Here is a 9,603-nt window from a genome sequence, read left to right as displayed (position 1 = left end):
TCTGGGAAGGTCCATATTCTTTCTTCATGGAGGAAAGAGAGCTTTGCGGGATAGAGTATTCTTGGTTGGCATCTGTTTTTTCTTGGAGTCTGTTGACTATGTCCCTCTACTCTCTCCTTGCCCGTAGTGGTTCTTCAGAGAAGTCTGATGTCAGCCTGATTGGTTTTCCGTTGAATGTTATCTGTTTCTTCCTCTTTCAGCTTCATTATTTTTTCCTTGTCCTGATTCGTGGGAGCTTTACTATTATGTGTCTTGCTGTGTTTTTTCCTTTCGTCGTGGAAGTTTGGTGTTTCTTCTTGCTTCTTGTATATCAATTTTCAGCTCCTCTTGCATTTGGGAAGTTCTCTTCAATTATCTCCTGGAATATTTTCTCTGTTCCTACATCTCTCTCCTCTCCTTCTGGAATTTCCTATAACTCTTATATTTCTTCCTCATGGAGTCAGATAGTTCCCGAAGTCTTCTTCATTCTTTTTCCTTCGGACTTCTCTTTCCTTTTCTGTTTTGGTTCTTTTATTTCTGTGTCTTCAAGAGAACTTATTCGTTCTTCCATTTCATCTATTCTGCTTTCCTTGCTTTTTCCCGGAGTTCTTTTAGTTCCTCCATTATTCTTTGATCTCTGCATTTCTTTACTTCCCTCTTAGGGACTCAATTTCATTCTTCTGACATTGTTTTCCTCTTTAGGGACTCAATTTCCTTCTTCTGATCTATCACTTTTTTAATCATGGCAATTTTAAATTCTCTTTCTGGAAGGCTCAGAAGTTCTTCCAAGTTGCTGTCGTTGCAATCTGGGGAGTGGTTTTCTTTTTGTGGTGTGCTTCTTTCCTGAGGAGTTGTTAGGTTGCGTGTGGTTCTTCTACTCCCTATTGTCTGTTTTCTAATTTGTCGTATGCGTTGGGACACTGTGTTGCTCGGACTGACTGGCATCTTGGGTGAACTTCTCCGCTCCCCTCTGGCTCTTCCAGGAGCCATCTCTGTCTTCTGGGGGAGCTTTCTGCTGGTTTTAGGCAGTTTTTACTGAAGAAATGTCCCTGTTCTCAAATGCGAAGCGGGATGCAGTCCCTGCGCCTCCGGTTTCAGGCACACTCTTCTGCGCACCCGGTCTGCCCCAGACGTGCGTGCCTGCTCCCTCTGTGGGCTCAGACTGCTGGTCGGAAGGGGCCTGGCGTGGAATAACTTCCCGGCTGGCCACTGGGTCCTCCAGAACCTTCTGCCCTTTTCAAGCAGTCTTAAGAAATTTCCTGTTTATGGGGTGTTAGTGACTTTTTTTTCCCTGGTCGCTAGGTGGCGCCAGAGACTCTCCTATTGTCCTTGGGGGCTGTTTTTCGCCTCCCCCCACCCCGTGGGACAGGGAGCAGAGCGGGGATGGTAGGGTACACCTCAACAGCTTTGGGGTGCTTGTCTGCCTTGTGCCCCACCGTCGGGAGAACCCACGCCCCGAATTTTCGTGCCCCAGGTCTCAGTTCAAAGCCCTCAGTTCCAGGACGGGGGCTGTAGCCCAGTTCAGTGTCGCGGGAATGGCGCCTTTTGCACTGCTCCCGTGCCTGGGTGCCTGGTTCCTGCTTACTCAGGGAGGGACCTTCACCTCAGTGAGGACCTCCGCGCGTCTCCCTGCAAGCCTAGGTCGCAGGCGCGGGGACCTGGGCAGCTGCGATCCCGGTCTGCACTTGCTTTTCAAGAGCGGCCGAGCGAGCCGTTTTCCCGCCCCAGCCGGGCTGTGTGCGCGTCTCCCAGGGCTTTGTTCTTCTCTAATGGCGCCCGGAGCCGTTCGCTCACCGCTGCGGCGGAATCCTGCAGGGTTCGCCTCAGCTCCCGTTCACGGGTGTGGTGGCTGCAATAGTTCCTTTCCACTCCCAGTCCCGCTTGCTGCGTCGTTTGTTCTTGTGGGCCGTTTGGTTGTTGTTTCCTCCTCTCTGCTGGTCGGAGAGTGCCGCCTCTGTGGGCGGGGGAGGGGAGCAGGTTCTGCGCTTCCCTCCCTTCTCGTCCTCTTTTATGGCCACTTTCTTCTTCGGGCAGTTCGCTGGCGTCACCCGTTTATCTTCCGTGTCCCGGTTCTCCCTGGGACCTGCCGCTTTTCCTCCCTATTCACTTTTTTTAATGGGAGATCTTACTGGCAGCGTCTCCTCGCTGCCATGTTGCTCCGCCCCCCCCTCCGGCAAATGCTGTGGACATAAAATTTGAGGTTATAACATACTTGGCTTTCTTCTTGGGGGGGAATAATTTTTAAATGCCAACAAAATAATAGCATTTTTAAATATCTCCAAAACAATTTTTATTTTTAAATGTCACCCCAATAATTATACTACAAAGTCAGCAAGATAGACTTAGAAAAGCATGTTTTCACATCTTAGCAGCATCTAAGCATACTAAGAAGTTAATTAGACTTGTGTACATTACACAAGCTGCTCTCTCCGCTTCTGCCCCAGAAGTAATGGAACCCTTCAACTTCACCATCTGGATAGGAGAACAGGCAGGTAAGGATCCATGTTCAATGGAACATTTCAGATGAAATGATTTGGGCTGGTTTCCACTGCATACTCACTCAATAACAAAATCCTGTCTACTTGGCATTACTCTTTCTATATGGACAGTATTTGCATCCAGCCCACTTCTGTCCATATCCTGTCTTGCTCATCCCATCTGGCATCTTATCAACAGCACGAACCTCTTGTCTGCGCCTCTAACAGTTTTCATATGTCTCTGGCTCAGTCATCCTCCCTTGCTGACTCAAAACTCTTTCTTTGTACCCTGTTTCCTGAATGTTCCCTGATGCTTTCCTCCACATCCCTGGCATCCACATCCACATGCTCACCACAGGCCCCACTACAGCAGTTGCCCTCCTGGTTGTAAAGTGGTTGTTGAGTTTGAACTATAGGAATAGCCACTTAGTTGCTTTCCTCTGTTGCTGCTTGCAATGCCCCGAGCCCCCCGTCTATACAGTCTTACTCATTGTGGGGAGCCCAGAGCCAGCACAGAGGCCTTCTCGGTGGCAAATGCTCAGCAGAACTTTGTTGAGCTGCCTTGTTTGCAATTTGGGTCTTTGTGCTGCTGTTTTAGCTCACAGACTCAGTGCTCTTCCCTGTTCTCTTGTCACCACATTCTTTCGCCACCAGCAACCCCTGGCCTGAGATCTCCTTTGTTTGCTTCTTCTTTCCCTTCCCTCTCCCTGCACCTCACGTTGAATCTTGTTATTTCCCTCCGGGATGACTGTCCAGTGGTTCTCTGGGTAGAATCCTAGTTCCCATGTCTCTTCTTTCATGGCCTTCTTAAGCAGAAGTTTCCTGTATCTTAGCTCCGACTTTGTCATTCCCCTGGTCAAACACTGTGAGTGCTTCTAGCCAATCAGATCAAACCCAATCTTTTTATTATTAATTTTTTTAAAATTAAACTTTTTAATTTTCTTACATCATTATTTTTTGTACAATATTTGATCTCTCCCACAACCACATCACCTGCGAACAGTCACCATAGTCCCTTGTGTTCTTCCCTACCCTGTTTTGACCCCTCTCCCACTCCTCCCCTGCTGTGTGCCTCAGATCTATAGTTTGCTTGCAAGTTGAATGTATTTTTCTGACCCTTTGTTCAGTTTCCCTATATTCCTCCTACAAGTGAAACCATCTGATATTTTTCTTTTTTGTTTTAACTTATTTCACTGAGCATCATCCTTCCAGCACTATGTTGCTGCAAATGGCATGAGATTATCTTTTTTGGTTGCTGAGTAATATTCCTTTTTGTGTATATACATATCTTCTTGATCCTGCCATCTGGTTTTGGGCATTTATGGGTTTGGAGAAGAATATGGGTTTTCATATTTCAGCTATTGTAAATAGTGCTACAGTAAACATAGGAGTGCAGGTTAAATCAAATTCTTTAGACTGGCTCTCATATTTCCCCACACTCTGGTGCCTGCTGTAAGTCCAGGCCATTCCATGGCGTGCTACACTGTCCTGCCACTGTCACACTGGACTACTGTATATTTTTATTTCCTGCATTTGGAGATTTTAGTGCTTCATGTATGCTTTCCTTGTGTCCTTTATGTGCACCTTAAATATGGCTTCACCTCTGTGTGTTGATAACTTGCCCATTCTGGAAGATTTTGAAGATCATTTTCAGACCTAATCTGATTTCTTTCAGATGTCACTCCTTCTCAGCCAACTCCATTGCTCTTTGTTTATGCCACACTCTGATTCTCTCTCTCTGTATATACAGATATGCACACACAAATATACATATATATGCATTATGAAATATTACGGCAAATACTTAATATATCATTATCCATATACCTATATATTAATATATAATCATTTACAAAGAGGTATATTACAGAATGAACATTATAAAAATAATTTACATACTCCATAAATATACGTTAATCATATAAATGATCACAAATTATATTTATATACTAATATATATACCATTATGCTACATATGTAAATATATATTGATATAAGTAATATATGTAAATATATGATATGATTTACTATATAATCATATATATGTACAGATATATGTATATATGAATATATTTTTTGGCTCTTTTTTTAAAGATTTATGCATATAAGAACTGGGGTACAGGCCAAAGGTGTGGGGGAGTGAGAGAATTCACCAGAGAAAGAGTGGGGAACAGAAAAGGCAGGCAGACTGAAGTACACTGCTGAGGGGAGCAGTGGGCAAGTCAGGAGAGGTCTGCTGTGCCATGTAGGCAGCTCCCTGGCAGGAGATTGAACTCATGCTGTGGTGGCTGTGGATAGTTTCATAGGCTGCATCTCAACCCCTTGCACCACCAGGTAGACCCTATTTTCGGGTCTTATATAACTTTTTTTTTTTCATTTTTTTTAAAGATTTATTTATTTTTATACAAGAGCTCGGGTAAAGGCCAGAGGCACAGGAGGGTGAGAGGATTCACCAGAGACAGAGCGGGGAGCAGAACAGGCAGACAACAGAAATACACTGTTGAGGGGAGCAGTGGGCAAGACAGGAGAGGTCTGCGGTGCCATGTGGAATTCTCGCAGTTGGCCAGGATTGAACCCGCACTGCAGAGGCTGTGGACAGCTTCACAGCATGGTGCTCAACCCTCTGTGCCACCAGGGAGGGCCTATTATGTAACTTTTTGATTACTAAACTGTAAATCTTTTAGACTAGACATTGTGCTTTATTGATCTTTGTCTCTTATGTTTAAGATAGATTTATTGAACTTAAAATAATTTAAATCTTTATATAAATAAAATTTTTAAATTTAAATTTTGAAAATTTTAATAAAACCCTCAGTAACTTTTAGACCACTTTAATGCATTTAATAGGAGAAAACAAAAACCAGATCATTGTGACTGAAAAATACAGTATCATAAAAAGTTTGTTGTGAAATTTGCTAAATTTAAACAAAAAGTAATCTTTATGTATTTTAAATAACATTCATGGGATATGGAGCACTCCCCTACTAACTAGTATTTTGGATCTGTAAGGAGTTTTAGAATATTTTAGGTATTTTCAAAATTTCCTAGGATTCATGTTGGCCTCTCCATTGTTGAAAGATGAGATAAAATACTTTTATCTAGAGAGCATATAAATGCCAGGCTGGGCATTTCTCTCCAGTTTTTTTTCTTAAGTTGTTCCCTTTTCTCAAGTTTTAGTAAAAAAGTAATTGTATTTGATCTAAGGAAAATGTTCTATGTAAGCTTATATTGTGTACAATGCTGCTTTTTTCAGGAAAATTTCTAAAGAGAATTTACTCAAATAAATAAAATTTTATTACTGCAAGATTCATTTGTTATGGAAGAGTTTTGCAGATCAAGATTAATTAAAGGACAAGAGGAGTCATTTAAGAACATGTAAATTGGAGAACGACTTTTATATTTTAAGGCTTTTATATTTTATTTTATTTTTATTTATTTATTTATTTATTTTTTAAATAGAGGCACGTTTTATTTATTTATTTGTTTGTTCCTTTGTTTATACATGCACTGGGTAGAGTCAGAAGTGCGGGAGGGTGAGAGAATTCACCAGAGCCAGAGCAGGGAGCAGAGCAGGCAGAAGGACCGAAGTACACTGCTGAGGGGAGCAGCGGGCGGCAGGAGAGGTCTGCGCGCCATGTGGGACCCTCCTCTGGTGACCGGGGAGGAGCCGGGGATCGAACCGGCGCCACAGAGGCTGCGGGCAGCTTCGCAAGCCAGCGCTCAACCGCTGCGCCACCGGGGAGGCCCCAAGGCTTTTATATTTTAAAATATTTTACATTTTAAGAGTTTTAATTATTGTTCAAATATGGGAACAGAAAATAATTGCAGTGATGATTCAGTTAGATATCTAAAATTCTGGATTTTTAAAAAAATCAGTGTTTATTTCAATTGGTGATAGATTTAAGGACTTTGACTTGAATATCATCCTGGATGTGTTTCTTCAGATTGTGTATTAGGAAATGACTTGAGACTGGGGATAAGGGACCAGGCTTGGCTCTTCCCTTAGTGGCTGTGTCACTAAGTCTAAATAAGTCTATTTCCCTCAACTGCATGTCTGAGTATCTACTTACTAATTCTGTTTTCTTCAGTATATACATGGAAATCATGTATATACATAATTCCTGATGTCCTTCTAACTTTATCAGTGAATAGATCATTCTTTTGTGTGCTCCCTAGAAGAACTTTCCAGGCTCCAAATGGGGGTTAACCCCCAACTGTATGAACTCAGAAAGGCCAAGACTTTTACTGAGTCCAGTTTCGTGACTAGTGATAGAAACCTGCCCCGGGATGGACACAGTTCTGCGTGGAAAGTCTTAACAAGCAGAGGTGTGAATGGTACCACCGCAGAGCGTAGACCCTGGCAGCTTGAAGCTAATCAGTGATCGAAGAGTCTTACTATCTGGAAATTAGGTGCAGAGGGTAGATATTAGTATGAGGCAACATTTCCCAAATTCCTTGACATTGGGAATGTCTATGGTATGGTTTTTATTTTTTATTTATTTATTTATTTATTTTTTTAAATATTAAATTTTATTTTTATATTCCCCCATACAATTGCAAACGCCCCATTCTGACCCCAATCCTTCCCCTCCCGCCCCCCACCCCCCAAAAAGTGTCTCTGGTTCATAGTTTTTTGTTGATTTTGATTTTCACTTTCTTATATTCATTTTCCTGGTCCCTTATTTAAGTTTTCTAGATTCCTGCTATGAGTGAGACCATCCGGTATTTTTCTTTTTCTTTTTGGCTTATTTCGCTGAGCATGATCCCTTCCAGTGCCATCCATGTTGCTGCAAATTGCATGTGTTTATCTTTTTTGAATGCTGAGTAATATTCCATGGTATATATGTACCACATCTTCTTGATCCAGTCATCTATTTTTGGGCATTTGGGTTGTTTCCAAAGCTTAGCTATTGTAAACAGTGCTGCTATAAACATAGGAGTGCAGGTGCTCTTTGGAATTGATGTTTCTGTGTCCTTTGGGTAAATACCTAGGAGTGGAATTGCTGGATCATATGGAAGCTCTATGTTTAGTAGGTCCAGAAATCTCCACACAGCTCTCCATAGTGGTTGGACCAGTTTGCACTCCCACCAACAGTGCACAAGAGTTCCTTTTTCTCCACATCCTCGCCAACATTTGTTGTTGCTAGTTTTTTTAATATGTGCCATTCTCACTGGTGTGAGATGGTATCTCATGGTAGTTTTGATTTGCATTTCCCTGATGACAAGTGATGTTGAACATTTTTTCATATGTCTGTTGGCCATTTGCATTTCCTCTTCAGAGAAGTTTCTTTTTAGCTCTTCTGCCCATTTTTTGACTAGATTATTTTCTTTGTTGTTGCTGAGTCTCATCAGCTCTTTGCAGATTTTTGTGATCAGTCCTTTATCATTAGTGTTGGGTGCAAAAATGTTCTCCCAGTTGGTGGGGTTTCTCTTTGTTTTTGTTATTGTCTCTTTTGCTGTGCAGAAGCTCTTTAATTTGATGTAGTCCCAGCTGTTTATCTTTGTCTTCACTATCACTGCTTTGGGTGATGTGTCTGTAAAGATGTCTTTGATGTGCAAATCCCGTAGTGTTTCGCCTATATTTCCTTCTATGTATTTTATGGTTTCAGGTCTTATGTCTAGTTCTTTAATCCATTTTGAGTTGATTTTTGTGTATGGTGTGAGGTAGTGGTCAAGCTTCATTCTTTTGCATGTAGCGACCCAGTTTTCCCAGCACCATTTATTGAACAAACTTTCTTTGCTCCAATGCATAGTCTTTGCTCCTTTGTCAAAGATTAGTTGACCATAAATCTGTGGGTTTATTTCTGGATTTTCTATTCGATTCCATTGGTCTGTATGTCTGTTCTTGTTCCAATATATGGTATGGTTTTTAAATTACTGAGATACATTGTTCTCCCCCACCCACACATAATTACTGATATGGGGTTTTGCTCATTTAAATTTAATTTTTTGCTACATTTTGGCCACCAGACCTGTAAGTGATGGGATTAGTATTTACCTACTACTAACCAGCTAGTTAGTAGCTCAAATTAGTAGAAGCTGATAAAACTGTCTGGGGCTCGTATACTTTTTGCTCTTTAGATACTTAACTTTGGAAATGGGCGTGGTGTGCGGTATACAAAGGTGTGAGCTCTGCTGAACTTACATAATTTTGTAAACCAATGGGAAATCCATTAAGAATAATGAAATAAAATTTCTGGGCAATAGAGAAAGTTCAAAACAACTTTTCTTAAATCTAGCATTCTTGCTGCCACTCACAAATAAGCTTGTTTGCCTAATTTATCATCATAAAGATACACTAATATAAAAATACTCGTAAATACAAATATCATTTTCTCTGACTAATAAACACAGTCACCTGCTTCTATAAACAGTTCTTCATTTTTCCTTCTGACCTTGGGCTGCCTCTCAGGCCATTTTATTCTTTCCATCCCTGTCTTTCAATTTTAGCTTCTCCTTAGGTGCTAATTAAAATGGCAGGTGTTAAATTGATCATTAGCACGTTTCAGCTCCAGCTCTGAGCACAGAATTCCCGCAAGCTGATTCTTTGTTCCCCCCAATATAATCCGTCTTTCTCTAGACACGCTCCCTGCTTCTTTTCCCTAGTTGTTCTTGCTGCTTGAAGAGAGCAGATAACCTAGCATGGCTGACCCAGCTGTTCCCCATATATTTCTTAGGCTCGTTCTCTCTGAGGAAATGCTACAACTAGATTTTTTCTTTTCAGAATGAGCCAGCATCTTATTTAAATATTTCAAAAATAATGAAACAAATCTCTGTTAGACTCTATATACTCTTCTTTCAGATTTCATAGGATCTGAGTAGATAGTATACATATCGACACTTTTTTAAAAAAAGTTATTTTTTCATGGTAAAAACACATCCCTTTTAAGGGCCTAGTACAATATTTGTTAATTATTGGCACTATGCAGTACATCAGATCTCTAAAAACGTACTCATCTTGTATAACTAAAGGTTTATACTCAAGAGCAATCCTAATTTATTCCTCCCACACCACTCCTGGGAACCAACATTCTACTTTCTGTTTATATAAATCTGATAGTTTTTGATATGTCATATAAGTGGAATCATGTGGCATTTGTCCAGTTATGTCTGGTTTATCTTAGCATCATGCCCTCTGGTTCATCCA

This window comes from Talpa occidentalis, unplaced genomic scaffold (assembly GCF_014898055.3).
Source record: "Talpa occidentalis isolate TD23 unplaced genomic scaffold, MPIMG_talOcc4v2.1 talOcc4.5, whole genome shotgun sequence".
NCBI lineage: Eukaryota > Metazoa > Chordata > Mammalia > Eulipotyphla > Talpidae > Talpa > Talpa occidentalis.
The sequence above is the reverse complement of the archived record's forward strand: the minus strand, read 5'-3'. Positions refer to the sequence as shown.